This window comes from Lactuca saligna, chromosome 5 (assembly GCF_052625555.1).
Source record: "Lactuca saligna cultivar CGN05327 chromosome 5, ASM5262555v1, whole genome shotgun sequence".
Classification (NCBI taxonomy): Eukaryota; Viridiplantae; Streptophyta; class Magnoliopsida; order Asterales; family Asteraceae; genus Lactuca; species Lactuca saligna.
The window spans coordinates 170,774,089-170,791,552 of NC_136421.1; positions in this window are offsets into that span (position 1 = coordinate 170,774,089).

A 17,464-nucleotide genomic window follows, 5' to 3' on the forward strand; every position below is an offset into this window, starting at 1 on the left:
ACCCTTCACTTTAATAGAAGTCAGAATAGTTTCTGCTAACTTTCAAGCTTTTTGGAATAAATTTGAGTATTTTAGGATTAGCACTCTAGGAGAAATTAGGAAAGAGGATGCCCTAGGGTTTACTGTGCATCAATAAAGTGCCAAAAACTCGAAGAGTTTGGAGTTTACGGACCAAAAGGATTTTGGACCGTAAACCCCAAGAGTATATATATCGCACTTAGCCATTTAAATCACTTTTTCACTTTTTAAGATCCAAACTCAATTCTCTCTCAAGTAGCTTCGAATTTTCCTTCTAGATCTTCAACCTAGTAAGTGTTTCTAACCCTTTTAAGTTGGTATATCACTTAATCTAGTGTTTTAACACACTTCTATCCAAAAAATTTGTCCAAAAGGCTTAATCTTCAAGTTTCACCTAGAACACACACTAGTGTTCTTGGACTTTTGGCTCATTTCAAGCTTCTATATTGTAAGTACTTCTATCCTAGAGTATCATAGAGCTTATTATACTTCTATACATCAATAAAACACAAAGAAACACAAAGATCAAAGGTGTTTACGGTCCAAGAACTCCTCGAACCGTAAACCCTTCTTAAGGGGCCAAAGTGGCCCTAGTCCTTTCCTTCCCTTTGGAAACTAGTCAAGAATCACTCCTTAATGTGTATAGGACTTGAAAACATCAAAAAACCATCATCCATGAGGGTTTACGACCGTAAACCCAAAGGGAAATGGTCTTAGGGCCATAAACTCCTCAAAGGAGGGAAATGGTGCCCTAGCTTCTTCCTTAGGCTTATACATCCAGTAGAAATGTTTATAGGGACTTATAAACCTTCAAATCAACAAATGGTCAAAGAAGTCTGAGTTTACAGCCGTAAACTCATGGGTTTACAACCGTAAACTCAATGAGTTGAGGTCACAAAACTGTAAACTCAAGAAAGGGGTTCTTTTGAACCCTAAACCCAATAGCTATGTCCTACAACACTTTGATGCAATATTTGGGACTTATAACACTTATATAAGGTGTTTATCATACCCCAGGATGTCTTAACATTATTATTTAGTTGTTTAAAGACTAATTTATTGCATTTATGTGATATTATATGTTAACTAGGATCATAGAGTGTGTACGAGTCTTCACTTGACACTTAGCATCCTATACAGTCTGTTCATCCCAACCACTTGCTACAGGTGAGTTCATACCCCTTAATCAATGGTTTAAATGTTTTTAAATGCTTTTATTAGGGGGGATACAAGTTGAATCATGCTAGTAATTAAATCAATCACATGTGATTAATAAGTAGCATACAAATGGATTTACTACTCTTTTAGTTGTTTTACCAGACATAATAGTTCAAATGGCTTTCCAAAATGTTTTTACTTGTTTAAAACTCTTTATCAAACTGTCTTACATACTGAATGTTTCTTTTCAAACTTTGTTACAATGGTGTTTCAAAACAAAGGTTTCCTTATACTTTAAATTGTTCTTATTAAACAAACTGTTTTCAAATCGTTTTACAAACTGAAATCAAGTCATCATTTCCTAGTTATAAAACTTTTCAAGGGTTTTACAAAACTTCTTTTATACTTTTATATTTTCGATTGCATGCCTATATATGTATAGTTATATAAGTAATGTTTAAAGGACTTATCAAGGCTAGCTCGCTTTACCTCCTTTTCCTTGTTGGGATGTGACTTTAGGGCATCAGTTATCCGTCCGAAGGTCGTCTAAATATTAGTTGTATATTATGTATACAGATATAGACATAAAAGTTATATCAGTTAATTCAATACCCTTAGGTAACAGGGGTATACTTTCATGTTTATATGTACCAGTTATATTACTAGTCAACTACAATCGGTGTAATTTAGGAAGTTACTAATACTAGTACTAGAACGCAAAATCATACCATGAGTCAGTTCATTCATGAGTCAATACATGCTAGAAAGAGAGAGAACACACATTACAGCTAGTACACACAGTACATTACTATACATGCTAGATAGAGAGAGAACACACATTATAGCTAGTACACATAGTATGTTACTATACATGCTAGATAGAGAGAGAACACACATTACAGCTAGTACACACAGTACATAACAATACTATACAGAGATAACATACAGGCTAGACAGAGGGAGAACATACAATACATCTAGCATACATTACATATACATCACTACAGTTATGTGAGCCATTAAACGGGGCATGGAACTACTTGCCATAACCTTTTTTGTATCTAGAATCTCCTTAATTGGGGAGCATATGAGTTTGTGTATAGATCTATACTGGATTGACTATCCTATACCTTGTTGCTCGCTACAGTGGGACTTGCAAGTCTACATGTGCCAAATGTCATTTTTCTTCAACATCTTACATTATCGCTTACTATAGTCGGTAGCAGGATGCAGGCCGATCACATGTTACTTTAAACTCCAATAGATTTAAGGTAGTTAGTACGGTTGTAGTTATTTGATACTACAATATAGTACTATTTCGTTTTCCCATTACATTCACTTCGTGAACATTCACACGAGGCACGATAATGTAGAAACTATATTTTTGGTTAATGATAGTCAGATTTGTGAAAATACACACTCTTACAAGAGACACAGTTGGATACTAGATGCCTTGGTAGAAGGCTACTTTTAGTAAGAAGCATAGGGTTTTCTAGGATATTCAAAACTTTTACATACTTATACTTACAAATACATTCTTACAAATACAGACACTAAAATACTTATGATCTCACCATCTTTAAAGCTGATACTCTCTTTCAAAATAACTTGTATCGTCAGGTCGTCAGTAGACAGGTACCGATGCAAGGTTTAGAGAAGATGGAGCTCATTCAAGAATCATCTTTCATTTTCATTTATACTTTAGTGTCTATTATAATTTGATAGAACACACTTGTATTAAAATTATATTATTAATGCAATGGATGATGTTGTTGCTTATTTACTATTATTCATTGTCGTGATACTGTACATGACGTCATTCGCCCCAGAACGTTTCCACCGTTCATGGTTTTGGGGTGCGACAGATTGGTATCATAGCATTGTTTATAGTGAATTGAGTATATGAACCCATGAAAGATATACAGACTATAAATATAATGGAATTAAAATACTGTGACCAAGAGTTTATACTTTAAATAATAAAATATATAATTAAGTATATGTGCCTGCATTCATACTAAAATCAGTGTTACTACGACAGTACAAAAGAATTACGATTGTTGGGTAGCACAAGTAGACTTAGAAACATATAGTCAAAATTGGGAAGATATAGTCTGATCAACTATGTTATCCGAGGGTTGACTAGCATGTGCCTAAGTGTAGTTTTGAGGTTGCAACAAGTCTAAAATCTTACCAACAATACCAAAATCCGAGGGTTGACTATAGGGGTATTTTGTGTTACTGCAAGCTACTTACGTGCTAGATTCTTATATCTCTTTTATCGCATAGATAATATGTCTGGATTCCATCCCTACGACAACTTGTACTTCCCTAACCAAGGTAATGATGGCGGGTTTGAAGCTGATCCAGGAAGTTGATCCAGGAAATGACCACCCAATCTCGATGGCTCTTGTTCCAAATTCTAACCCTCGTTCGGCTTTTCAAGGCCTGACGCCCCCGTGGGTGGAATGTTTGGAAATATGGTTCCAAGGGCAGGATTAGCCCATGCCATTTAATGGAGACCGGAGCTTTTATGACCTAAGCGAAGGGGGCTCAGCAGATAGAGTCTTGCTACTCCTGGTCTGCAGAGTGGCCCAGAATGAGATTCAAGACAGGACAACCCTACATCAGATCACTGAAGTTGTCACCAATGCGAGAATGCATACCCTCCACACCATTCGCCTGGAAGATGCTTGTGAGATATCTGAAAGAGACCAGGAAACCCTGTTTCAAGCACTTGCTGAATCACGAGCCAATGTCATAGAACTTCGAGTACGCCAGAGGGTGTACGAAAGACACCTACTTGATATGGAACGTCAACTAGCTGAACTGAGAGTTCACTAGAGGGATGACTGTCGCCAATAGTAGATGTCTTACTTTATTTTCCTTGTTAAAAGGAATCGTTTTCTGTCTATGCCCTATGTGGCATTATTCTATAAAACTATCTTGTACTGTAGGCACTTTTAGTTAGGCCTTTATGCAGCGAAAACCTTTCTACCCAAGATATGATGTAAGACCTTCTACAAGGTCAATTTTTCCCGAACTTTTGCGTCATGAATATCAAAGATATTAACAGTCGGCTATCTTATGTGGCGTTATTTATTCAAATACTTTCATCATACTATCATGGGAGTCTATCTGAAACCCACTCTAGTCGAGTTATTGAGCTATGGTAACTTAGCTCAGGGGTAATTCCCAATTCTTCTTCAAGGTTTGGATCATGTTAGTTACCAACCGATGGTACCCTGTTTGGGACGTCAAGCATCATAAGACCATTCTAAGAACTTACTTCTACTCTGTACTATGACTGCATCATAGGGATGTAGGTTAAACCCCCGAGAAGATACTGCTACTCTTTAATTGAGCGATCAAAATTCATCTAGGTTCAACCATACTAGCTCACGAACTCCTTTTCTTTTCATGTAACAGAATCATGTTAGCATCTGGAAATAGTCAGCCGAACAACAAACCCCTGCCTTTCCTATGGACACCACCACTTTCCAAGCCACAGTTACAGCTGCCGTGATGGTTGTCGTGACAGCTATCCTTGCAAACCGCAACACTATCAATGCAAACAAGACTGATAAAGGCGTTGACAATTCCGATCGTGGTAAGGATCCGAGAAATCAACAAATAGTAACAGTCGCCAACACCCAAAACAACAACTCAGAGTTCAAGAAATGAAAACATCAAGCCTAAGTGGAACACAAGCGATTTCAGAGGATTACCATGCAACAGAAACCAATGGCAACCCCTGCCATCACAACACCGGCCAAATTATATGAGGGAACACTCCCAACGTGTAACCGGTGCAACTATCACCATAAGGGAATTTGCCGAGTATGCAAATGCAACAATTGCAACAAGACAGGGCACATTGCTCGTTTCTGTAGAACTACCTCCACCACTAGAGCTAGCGTAGTTTGCTATAGTTGTGGTGAGGCAGGGCACTATTATAGAAATTGTCCAAAAGAGAAGATCAATGAATGTAACCGTATCCCCATAACTCCTACTCGACACTTCACATCCACTACCGATGGTAACACTAGCTAGATATCTCATGTAGGTGGGGAGATGGGACATCTCAAGAAGGACTGTCCAATAGCAAAGAAGTCGGGTGCAGACGGGAAGATTCTAAGGATCATAGCTGCAGGAGAAACTACGTCGGAACCTCGTTAGAGTATCTAAGGCGTTCGGTGTAACAGATTTATAAACTGTTTAAAGCTAGTGAAACTCGAGTATTATCTTTTGTGAGATCTATTCAGTAAAGGGATGCTCATGCTATGTATACTTGTCTTTTATAGTATACCTAGTTCGCAGCGATAGTCTTGTAGTGAATCTATAGTACTGTAACCCGGTTAAAAGTTGCACTGTTGGTTTTTATCTGTAATGCCTTTATGATCAAGTCTAATGTCTTTATTTCCAAGTGAGTCCGATATTACCATACAACTAGATTCAATTTGATCCGTACAATACCAGCTTCGTACGTACATCTCTTTCTCCGTAAACATCTTTTTAACGAAGCCGTCATTTCAGAACTCGGAAGTACTCCTGCTTAGAGTACCTCATGTTTCTTATCCTTTCCGAAGAGACCTCAACAAACCTCCCCGAAGTACCAATCATATAGTACATCAAGTTCAATCCAAAGATCAGTACCATTGATCTATTGCGGAATAATGTATACACAAGTGTGGTATATAATCAAGGTTCTACAAGTTTAGAATTGATGATTCCCCTTTAACTTCTTTTCCTCGTTGGGATGTGAGCTTAAAGAAGAATCATTTATTCGACTACCTTTTCAATTTTAATTATATACGACTCGTATATACGAGACCGTGATTGATGAACCATGTATGAATTCTTAATATGAACTTCAGGACGGAGTCTGCCGAAGACTACGAGTAATCGCATCGTCATGTGAACAAATTTAGAACCCAGTACGACTCCTGTAACCAGATCACCCTACAGGTTGACACCTACTGAAATACAAGAACAATCCGGACAACATAGTGAACTACTCAGCAATAGAATTAGAAGACCAGGCTTATCACGTTGGAGAGCTCCAATCTTATTCTTCCAGAAGTAGACGGATTGTATCATATGTACCTTGACTATTGGGACTCCATCAAGATTTCCATTAGAAATCATTATCTCTGCCTCGCATAGATGAATTGGTTGAGCAAACGTAAGGAGCGAATTACCTTTCAGAAATGGATATGAGATCCGAATATCACTAGTTTTGAGTGTTAGCGAAGGATGTCCCGAAGACTACATTTCGAACTCGATGCGGAGACTTCGAGTCCGTAGTGATACCCATCGGATAGGACTAATACACCCGTAGTATTCATGAGCTTAATGAATAGGGCACGCCATTCTTACTTGGATTAGTTCATTATTATCTTTGTAAATGACTTACTTATCTACTCTCGTATTAAGAAGGAAATCATAAAGAGCATCTACAACAAGCCGTGGAAACAATGCGATCAGAGAAGCTTTGCACGAACTTCTTTAAATACGAGTTTTTGAATTGAAGAGTCAAATTCCTAAGACACACTATTAGTGATGTGGAAATTCTTGAGTACTCTTTCTATTTATCAAAACCATTGAGAATTTGTGGGCACTGATGATGCCGATGGAAATTCACCAAATTCTAGTTCTCACAGACCTACCATCGTAGTTCATTTAGAACTCCTCGTAAATTATGGAACCTCTTACGACTTTGACCCAGAAGGGAGCGACCATTGACTCGGAAAAGAAGCAAAAGAGAGAAACCCTTGGAACTCTAGGTGAGAAACCAAATTCCTTTGGAAGTCTTACTCTGAGTAGGCTTAATATGCTTCGTAAAGCGTGAAAAGCTATATTCAAGAGAATTAGGACCTCCGAGATTCTTGCCAGAATCGGCCCTATATCTCACAAAATAAACCTACTCCGTGAGCTTAGTAACGTGCATTCTACCCTCCACGTCTCGAACTTGCAAAAAGTATCTATCCGATGAGACTCTTGAAGTCCCACTCGAAGAGATCGAGTTCCACAAGAGCCTCACCTTCGTGGAAGAAGCATAGTTCCCCACTTCTTGTCTCGCTTATTCATGCCTACTCCGTTACCTAAATTCTAATTTTGAGATGAAATTCATTCTAACAGGGGGATGATGTGACAATCCGAAATTTCTATTCTGTACAACCCTTCACTTCAATAGAAGTCAAAATAGTTTTTGCTAACATTCAAGCTTTTTGGAATATGTTTGAGTATTTTAGGATTAGCACTCTAGGAGAAATCAGGAGAGAGGATTCCCTAGGGTTTACTGTACATCAATAAAGTGCCAAAAAATCCAAGAGTTTTGAGTTTACGGCCCAAATGGTTTTTGGGCTGTAAACCCCAAGAGTATATATATGGCACTTAGCCATTTAAATCACTTTTTCACTTTTCAAGATCCAAACTGAATTCTCTCTCAAGTAGCTTCGAAATTTCCTTCTAGATCTTCAACCCTAGTAAGTGTTTCTAACCCTTTTAAGTTGGTATATCACTTAATCTAGTGTTTTAACACACTTCTATCCGAAAAATTTGTCTAAAAGGCTTAATCTTCAAGTTTCACCAAGAACACCAAGAACACACACTAGTGTTCTTGGACTTTTGTCTCATTTCAAGCTTCTATATTGTAAATACGTCTATCCTAGAGTATCATAGAGATTATTATACTTCCATACATCAAGAAAACACAAAGAAACACCAAGATCAAAGGTGTTTATGGTCCAGGAACACCTTGAACCGTAAACCCTTCTTAAGGGGACAAAGTGGCTCTAATCCCTTCCTTCGCTTTGGAAACTAGTCAAGACTCACTCCTTAATGTGTATAGGACTTGAAAACATCAAAATACCATGATCCATGAGGGTTTACGACCGTAAACCCGAAGGGAAATGGTCTTAGGGCTGTAAACTCCTCAAAGGAGGGAAATGGTGCCCTAACTTTTTCCTTAGGCTTATACATAAAAATGTTTCTAGGGACTTATAAACCTTCAAATCTGTCACAACTAGAAAATTTGGTGCCTTGTAACTACAACACTTATGTCAACTATGAATCAAAAACATGAAAGCATGCATGATGCTTACTCTCTGACAACAAAATTTCAATCAAACACTTCATACAAGCACTACAAATAGTCACCAAATACTTGGAAACCCTAGAAGTCCTTGTTTAAGTCCATTTTGGACTAGGACTTCCTTATTGGGCCCAATGGACCAATAAGCTTCCAATTGGAATATCATGGGCTTAGAGCTCTTGAATGGGCTCTAATTGGAACCACTTTCATTTATTTTAATAATTTGGGACATATTCGGCCTAGAATGAAACAAAATATTTAAATGAACCTCATTGGGCCATAACTAACCTAATTAGCCCTAATGGGCCATACAAATCATTACTTGATTTATTTTGGGCCAATAGTTATCTAAATTAGCCATGATTTGGACTTAGGCATTTAAGGGCCCAATTCCTTCCTTTTTCTCTCCAAGTCTCGGCCCAAGCCCAAGAGAAAGGGAAGAGTTGACTTCTTGCATGCCACATCATTTTTGTATGGGGGATAACTAGGCATTACACTTCAAACATCCATGCACTTCTCATCTTTCCATGCAAGCTCACTCTCTCTTCTTCTCCCTCTCTCGATCTCGGCCGAATCCAACCTAACGGACACACACTTCACCCACAATTCTCTCGAGAAAAATCTCTCCACTCCTCTCCATATTTTCGAGATTAAGGAAGCTTTCAAGGAGATTTAACCCATAAACACATCATCTAAGGTAAGTTGATGTTAGATCCATAATCTAGCTATTTCCTTTCATTCAAGAATCATCTCTTAATTCATTCAAACTCATGATCTTGCACCTTAGAAGCATCCAAGTTCGAGATCCTCCAAAAAGGTTGCTAGGATCGAATTCTTCTACATCTTTTCCTTCCAAAACCAACACCACACCCAAGGTGAGTTTCATACCCCTTCCTTTTTGGTTTTTATGAGTTTTATGGGGGAGAATACAAGAAAATGTGTAGATCTATGCGTAAATGTATGCTATGTGTGATTTGATGCATGTATGTGTGTGATATCATGTGTTTTGTGATGAGTATGTTATCAAAAACTGTGTAAAAACTGAGATATAAGGCATGAGAAAGGAAATAAACATATCTTAAGTCATGATACACTCATTAGGTCAACAAAAATAGTTTATGAGTTTAGGATGAACATGATCCACGACTACCGACGAAACGGAAAAACAAATACACTCTCAACAACAAATATCGTTACAAAACGAATTGATTATGTGAGTAGTACGGACGACGCCTTAAGGATCGTTCGTAACCTGTAGTTATAAATTAGTCATTTTCATTAATTCGTGATTGTAACAACTCACAAACCCTAGTTAATCCAATGTCACATGGGTAATCAAAAACGTTTGTCGTATCGGTATAACAATAAACAAGTCATGTAATTTGCGTATTGGGAAAACATCGGGTTTTCCCAGAAAGTTAAACGTTTTCACCTATTTGAGGTACACAAAGTTCAACAACTATACATGTTTTCAAAATCGACAAGCATATTTACGGATCTTCACACTTTTTATAAACAAATACTCTTTTCAGAAAATATCCCGTTTTCTGGGTTTTTCAAACTTCACAAAAATCATTTTTCCATAACATTACTTATGAACTCACCAGCATTTTATATGTTGACATTTTTTCAAAATAACTTGTATTCTCAAGTAACAGGTAACCTGAAGAATAAGTATCATGAAATGTCATGGTGTTTTGCTTAAATTATCTATCAGACAGTCTATGTTGTGGAATTGTAATGTTTAAAACAATGTACTAAATGTAAACAATATCAGTTGGAATATTCCAATGCATGGTGATGATTTGTGTTACGATTCATGTATATTCATTGTGATGGTATTCAATTTGAGTCACAAGAGCCCTCAAATGTTTCCGCCGTTCGGTTCGGGGGTATGATAGGTTGGTATCAGAGCTCTTTTTATAGTGAACTAGCATATCTAAACACACATTGATATGCAACTATAAACCAAAAAGAGGGACTAACACAACTCTGAACAAAACAAGTAAAACATAACAATAATAACACCCTTACTTGTATTAGGAAAAAGAACATAATACCAAACCAAACAAGATAATGCTAGTATCTTGGTTAAGCCAGGACTGTTCTTGGTTGTATCAAGGAGTGGATGTAGCCTGATCAACTACATTTCCTCCAAGGTACAACTATCACATGTCCCGAGGAAATCGTGATGACTAGGGAACCTAAAAACATACCCGTTTACCCCCAAGAAGAGAACCTTAACTCAATGTATGCAATAGTTGTAGAGTCATAGGAATAATGATAGTTTATTCGTATACCTCCTCCCAGTCTTAGTGGAATTCAGTTTCATCAAGTCTTAGTGGCTCATAGGATGCTTGAAGATGAACTTGAAGGGAATCAAGGGGAAGCACACGACGTCGGGCCTGACGAGTACACGGACACCGACTACGAGTTCGAGGAGGCCGATGATCACATGGAGAAAGAACAAGACTCGGGCAAAGATCACACCATGTCCTCTGTCAGCGAGGAGCAACAGGACCACACCGCCACACCAGTGAATCCCGCAAGGGAGAATCGCTCCCCCGAAGCTGAGATTGCTGCCCTTCGGCAACAATTGTTCGCCATGGAAGCACGTGCAGTGTGAGCTGAGCATGAGAAGGATGAGGTCATTGGAGACATGACTGAGATAGCTCAGTTGTTGGCTCAACACTTCGGCATATGACATCGCCACTATCTTCGGATACTCCATAGAGTGTTACAGATAGACTTACCTTACTTTGTCATTAGGATCTATGCTATGTACCCCGACTCTATGTTTAAGTGACTACATTACTCATAGAGTCGTTATGCTATCAAACTAGTACCACTTATGTATGCTCTTTCGAGAAAAATTTTCATGTATCAAAGTGCGGGCAATAGTAATGAAAATTTTACATGTTTTATTGTGACGTTATAATCTGCTATGTGTCACGTATCCATGATTGTATGCTAAATTGTAGAATTACTTAAGTTTGTGCCACGCACCTAGTCTATAGGATCACAACCTCACAAAAACCACAAACACTCAACATCTTTCCGTTCCATGATAGAAAGATTCCTCAACGACCCACTCGTGGAAACCCTGGGCCAACCCCACCCGAAGTCGACTCAGCTGCATTCCAAGCAGCTGTATCTGTTGCGGTCACCACAACAATGGCACAAATTCACCAAAGGAACAATGGAGGAGTCAACGGACAAGGAGCCGAAAGTTCGAACAATGGGTTGAATCAATGACCCACCAAAACATGTTACTACAAAGACTTCACCAATGCCAAACCACGAACCTTTAACGGCACTGGAGGGATGATCACCCTGAAATGATGGATCGAGAATGTGGAATCGGTATTCGAGATATGCGATTGTCCTGAGGAGATGAAGGTGAAGTTTACTGCATGCACTTTCGTTCACCAAGCGCTCACTTGGTGGAATAGACACGTGGAAGCCATGACACTCCCCGTAGCCAATTACATGCCATGGATAGAGATGAAAGAAATGTTGATGGCCGAGTATTGCCCTTGAGGTGAAATTCAGAAAATGGAACAAGAGCTGTGGAATCTCACTGTCCGAAACGCTGATATAGATGTCTACATATCAGGTTTAGAGAACTGTCTTTGTTGTGCCCTGGCATGATTACCTCAGAAGGTAAGAAGGTCGAGTGATTCATCTGGGGACTAACCTCCCGGATCCAAGTAAACGTGATAGCTGCAAATCCTGAAACTTTCGACAGTGTCAAGAGATTGACCAAGAAGCTGTATGACCACAACAACAAGAAGGGTGAGAAGCCAGTAGAGAATGAAGTTAAGAAGGAAAATGATAGCAATAAGGGGAAGAACAACAAGAGAAAGGGACATCAAGGCTCCGAATCGTCCAAGAAGCAGCAAACAGTGGCAGTTATCGCTGCAACCACTCAAGTTCCATCCACACCACATGCTCCGGCCACAGCTGCTCCAAGTGCTCCTAGACCTTATTCCGGTAATCTTCCTAAGTGCAACAAGTGTGGTATCCATCACAATGGAGAATGCAGAGAGATGCAGTCCACCAGTTGCAATCAGAAGGGGCACACGGAAAAGTACTGCAGGACTTACCCTCCTAAGAACCAACAACAAGGAAACAATAACAACAATAACCGCAACAACAACAACACCAACAATGGCGACAATAATGCAGGACCTAGCCACACCTGCTATGGATGCGGAAGGACTAGGCATTTTCATCGAAACTGCCCCAACAACAACAATCCCGAAAATGGAGGAACGGGAATGGTGCTGACCATGGGTCACGGAGAAGCGATTCAGGATCCCGCTGTTGTTACCAGTACGTTTCTCCTAAACCACACTTATGAATGCATCCTATTTGATACCGGAGTAGGGCGAAGTTTTGTGAGCAATAAGTTTAAACATTTGTTAGAACAACAACCCCAGAAGCTCAATGAAACCTTTACGGTGGAAATAGCCAATGGGAAAACCGAATCCACTGGGGAAGTCTACATCGGATGTACCCTAACTCTAAATCAACATGTCTTCCGAATAGACTTAATGCTTGTTTCCATTAGGAGTTTTGATGTGATTAATTGCATGGACTGGTTAAGCCCCCACCATGCTGAAATTATGTGTCACGAGAAGGCCGTTCGCCTTCACCTTCCCGATCACGAAACCCTAGTTATTTACGGAGACAAACCTAGCACGAACCTTCGCCTCATCTCGTGCGTCCAGGCATAGAAGCATTTGCGAAAGAACGACTTGACATTCCCGGCACATATAGTGGATAAAATCAAGGAAGAGGTTAACGTTCGAGACATTCCAGTAGCACGTGAATTCCCAGATGTATTTCCTGAAGATCTTCCTGGAGTACCCCCAGAGAGACAAGTTGAATTTCGAATTGAACTTATTCCAGGAGCAACTCCCCTCGCTAAATCGCCTTACCAACTAGCTCCTGCTGAGATGCAGGAATTGTCCAGCCAACTCAACGAACTCCTGGGCAAAGGATTCATCTGACCCAGCTACTCGTCATGGGGAGCTCCGGTTCTCTTTGTCAAAAAGAAGGACGGATATTTTAGGATGTGCATCAATTATAGGGAGCTAAACAAGCTCACGGTCAAAAATCGCTATCCACTCCCATGAATCGACGATCTATTTGACCAGCTTCAAGGAGCTAGTTACTTCTCTAAGATAGATCTACGATCCGGGTACCATCAACTCAAGGTCCGAGAAGAGGATACTCCCAAAACTGCTTTCCGAACTGGTTACGGACATTATGAATTTGTCATAATGCCCTTCGGTCGAACGATTGCCCCTGCCGCATTCATGGACCTAATGAATCGAATCTGCCAACCATTCCTCGACAAATTTGTTATCATTTTCATTGACGACATTCTAGTCTATTACCGAAGTGAAGAAGAGCATGGCCAACATCTCCGACAAATCTTGGAAACCCTGCGAACTGAGAAGCTATATGAAAAACTCTCCAAGTGTGAGTTCTGGCTCCGTAGCGTGAACTTTTTGGGTCATGTTGTTAGTCAGGAAGGAATACATGTGGATCCTTCAAAGGTCAAAGCCATCGAAGGATGGGAAGTCCCGACAACACCCACAAAAATTCGCCAATTCTTAGGCCTAGCAAGTTACTACAGGAGGTTCATTCAGAACTTCTCTAATATCGCCAAGCCACTTACCTCGCTTACACAAAAGTGCATACCCTTCAAATGGATGGACAAACAAGAAGTTGCATTCCGAACTCTGAAGGGAGCACTCTGCAGTGCCGCGGTACTATCTCTACCAGAGGGAACGGAAGATTTCGTGCTCTACTGTGACGCGTCAAATCAGGGTTTAGGTTACGTTCTCATGCAGCATGGAAAAGTGATAGCTAACGTATCCCGCCAACTAAAGACACACGAAGTGAATTATACAACCCACGATATGGAATTGGGAGCAGTGGTCTTCGCTCTAAAGATTTTGAGGCATTACCTCTATGGTACGGAGTGCACCATCTTCATGGAGCACAAGAGTCTCCAACACATCCTGAATCAAAAAGAGCTGAATATGAGGCAAAGAAGATGGGTTGAACTATTAAACGATTATGAGTGTGAAATCAAGTACCACCCAAGCAAGGCTAATGTGGTACCTGATTCCTTGAGCCGGAAAGAGTACTCTAATCATCGTGTGAAAGCTCTCTCAATAACCATCCAATCTCACCTACCCACTCAGATCAGGGCAACCTAGTTAGATGCCATGAAGGCAGAAAACCGAACAAGCGAAGCATTATGCGGAATGGAGAAGAATCTCAAGGTGAAAGAGGATGGAGTATACTATTTCATGAACCATATTTGGGTCCCTAAACTTGGAGGATTTAGGGAGATAGTCATGAAGGAAGCTCACAAGACGCGATACTCCATACATCCACGTTCGGACAAAATGTACTTGGATATTAAACAACATTATTGGTGGCCTAACATGAAGGCAGGAATTGCCACCTATATCAGCAAATGCCTTACTTAAGCCAAAGCAAAGGTGGAATAATAGAAGCCCTCGGGATTATTACAGCAAGCAATAATTCCCGAGTGGAAATGGGAAGGGATTTCTATGGACTTTGTGACCAAGCTACCCAAGACGTCAGATGGATTAGACACTATATGGGTAATAGTTGACCGACTAATGAAATCCGCTCATTTCCTACCAATAAAAGAATCCTACAAGATGGAGAGACTGACAAGAATATACATTCGAGAAATCACGAGGCTTCACGGAGTGCCAGTGTTTATTATCTTAGATAGAGATAGTAGGTTCACTTCACGTTTTTGGAAATCAATTTAGAAAGCATTGGGAACCCATCTCGACATGAGCACTGCTTATCACCCACAAACGGATGGTCAAAGTGAATGAATCATTCAAACGCTTGAAGACATGCTTTATGCATGTGTGATAGACTTTGGGAAGTCCTGCGATACCCACTTACCCTTAGTTGAATTCTCGTATAACGACAGTTACCATTCGATCATCAAAGTCGCTCCTTTCGAAGCGCTATATGGAAGTAAGTGTAGATCACCGTTGTGTTGGGCTGAGGTGGGCGACACCCAGCTAGCAAAGGAACTAGCATCAGACAAGACATTAACAGGACTGGAAATCATACGTGAAACCATAGAAAAGATAGTTCAAATCATAGCTCGACTACAAACATCGTGCGACCAACAAAAGAGCTATGATGATAGACGGCGAAAGCTATTGGACTTTCAGGTCGAGGATCGAGTACTATTAAAAGTTTCACCCTGGAAAGGGGTCATTCGTTTTGGAAAATGGGGAAAACTGAACCTACGATATATTGGACCTTTCGAGATCCTTGCCAAAATTTGTTCAGTGGCATACAGACTGCAACTACCCACGGAGCTCAGTAGTGTACACCCCGTGTTCCATGTTTCCAATATAAAGAAGTGCCTAGCCGATGAAACTCTCGTCATTCCCCTTGATGAAATTGAAATCAATGAGAATCTCCTGTTCATCGAAGAACCGGTCAAAATCATGGACAGGGAGGTGAAGCGTACTAACCAAAGTCGTATCCTGATTGTGAAAGTACGGTGGAACGCGAAGCGTGGTCCAGAATTCACGTAGGAATTCGAAGACCAAATGAAGCAAAAGTACCCTCATCTATTGTAGCATTCTCAAATCTAGGTTTCAAAAGAATTTTAGGAAGAAGTTCCCTCTAACGGGGGGATGATGTCACAACTAGAAACTTTTGGTTCCTTGTAACTACAACACTTATGTCAACTATGAATCAAAAACATGAAAGCATGCATGATGCTTACTTTATGACAACAAAATTTCAATCAAACACTTCATACAAGCACTACAAATAGTCAACAAATAATTGGAAACCCTAGAAGTCCTTGTTTAAGTCCATTTTGGACTAGCACTTCCTTATTGGGCCCAACGGACCAATAAGCTTCCAATTGTAATATCATGGGCTTAGAGCTCTTGAATGGGCTCTAATTGTAACCACTTTCATTTATTTTAATATTTTGGGCCATATTGGGCCTAGAATGAAACAAAATATTTAAATGAACCTCATTGGGCAATAACTAACCTAATTAGCCCTAATGGGCCATAAAAATAATTACTTGATTTATTTTGGGCCAATAGTTATCTAAATTAGCTATGATTTGGACTTAGGCATGTAAGGGCCCAATTCCTTCTTTTTTCTCTGCAAGTCTTGGCTCAAGCCCAAGAGAAAGGGAAGAGTTGACTTCTTGTATGCCACATCATTTTTGTATGGGGGATAACTAGGCATTACACTTCCAATAAACATACACACACACTTCTCATCTTTCCATGCAAGCTCACTCTCTCTTCTTCCCCCTCTCTCCCTCTCGGCCGAATCCAAATAAACATACACACACACTTCACCCACAATTCTCTCAAGAAAACTCTCTCCACTCCTCTCCATATTTTCGAGATTAAGGAAGCTTTCAAGGAGATTTAACCCGTAAACACATCATCTAAGGTCAGTTGATGTTAGATCCATAATCTAACTATTTCCTTTCATTCAAGAATCATCTCTTAATTCATTCAAACTCATGATCTTGCACCTTAGAAGAATCCAAGTTCGAGATCCTCCAAAAAGGTTGCTAGGATCGAATTCTTCTACATCTTTTCCTTCCAAAACCGACACCACACCCAAGGTGAGTTTCATACCCCTTCCTTTTTGGTTTTTATGAGTTTTATGGGGGAGAATACAAGAAAATGTGTAGATCTATGTGTAAATGTATGCTATGCGTGATTTGATGCATGTATGTGTGTGATATCATGTGTTTTGTGATGAATATGTTATCAAAAACTGTGTAAAAACCGAGATCTAAGGCATGAGAAAGGAAATAAACATATCTTAAGTCATTATACACTAATCAGGTAAAAAAATAGTTTATCAGGTTAGGATGAACATATCCTAACATAAAACACATTTTAGGGCTTAAAATGTCAAAAATACGAAACATAGGGTACAAACCGACAAATTTATATTTCTGGAGGGTCAAAAGGTTCCAAACAGTTTCTATAATAATTTTTCTGAACAACAACATCATTGAGGGAGTTAAAGTGTAAATTTTGAACCTAATGGGCTAGATTTGGGCTTTTCGACCCAATAAGCCTCAAAATGCAAGATTTCTAAGTTTGAGGGGTTGAAAATGCA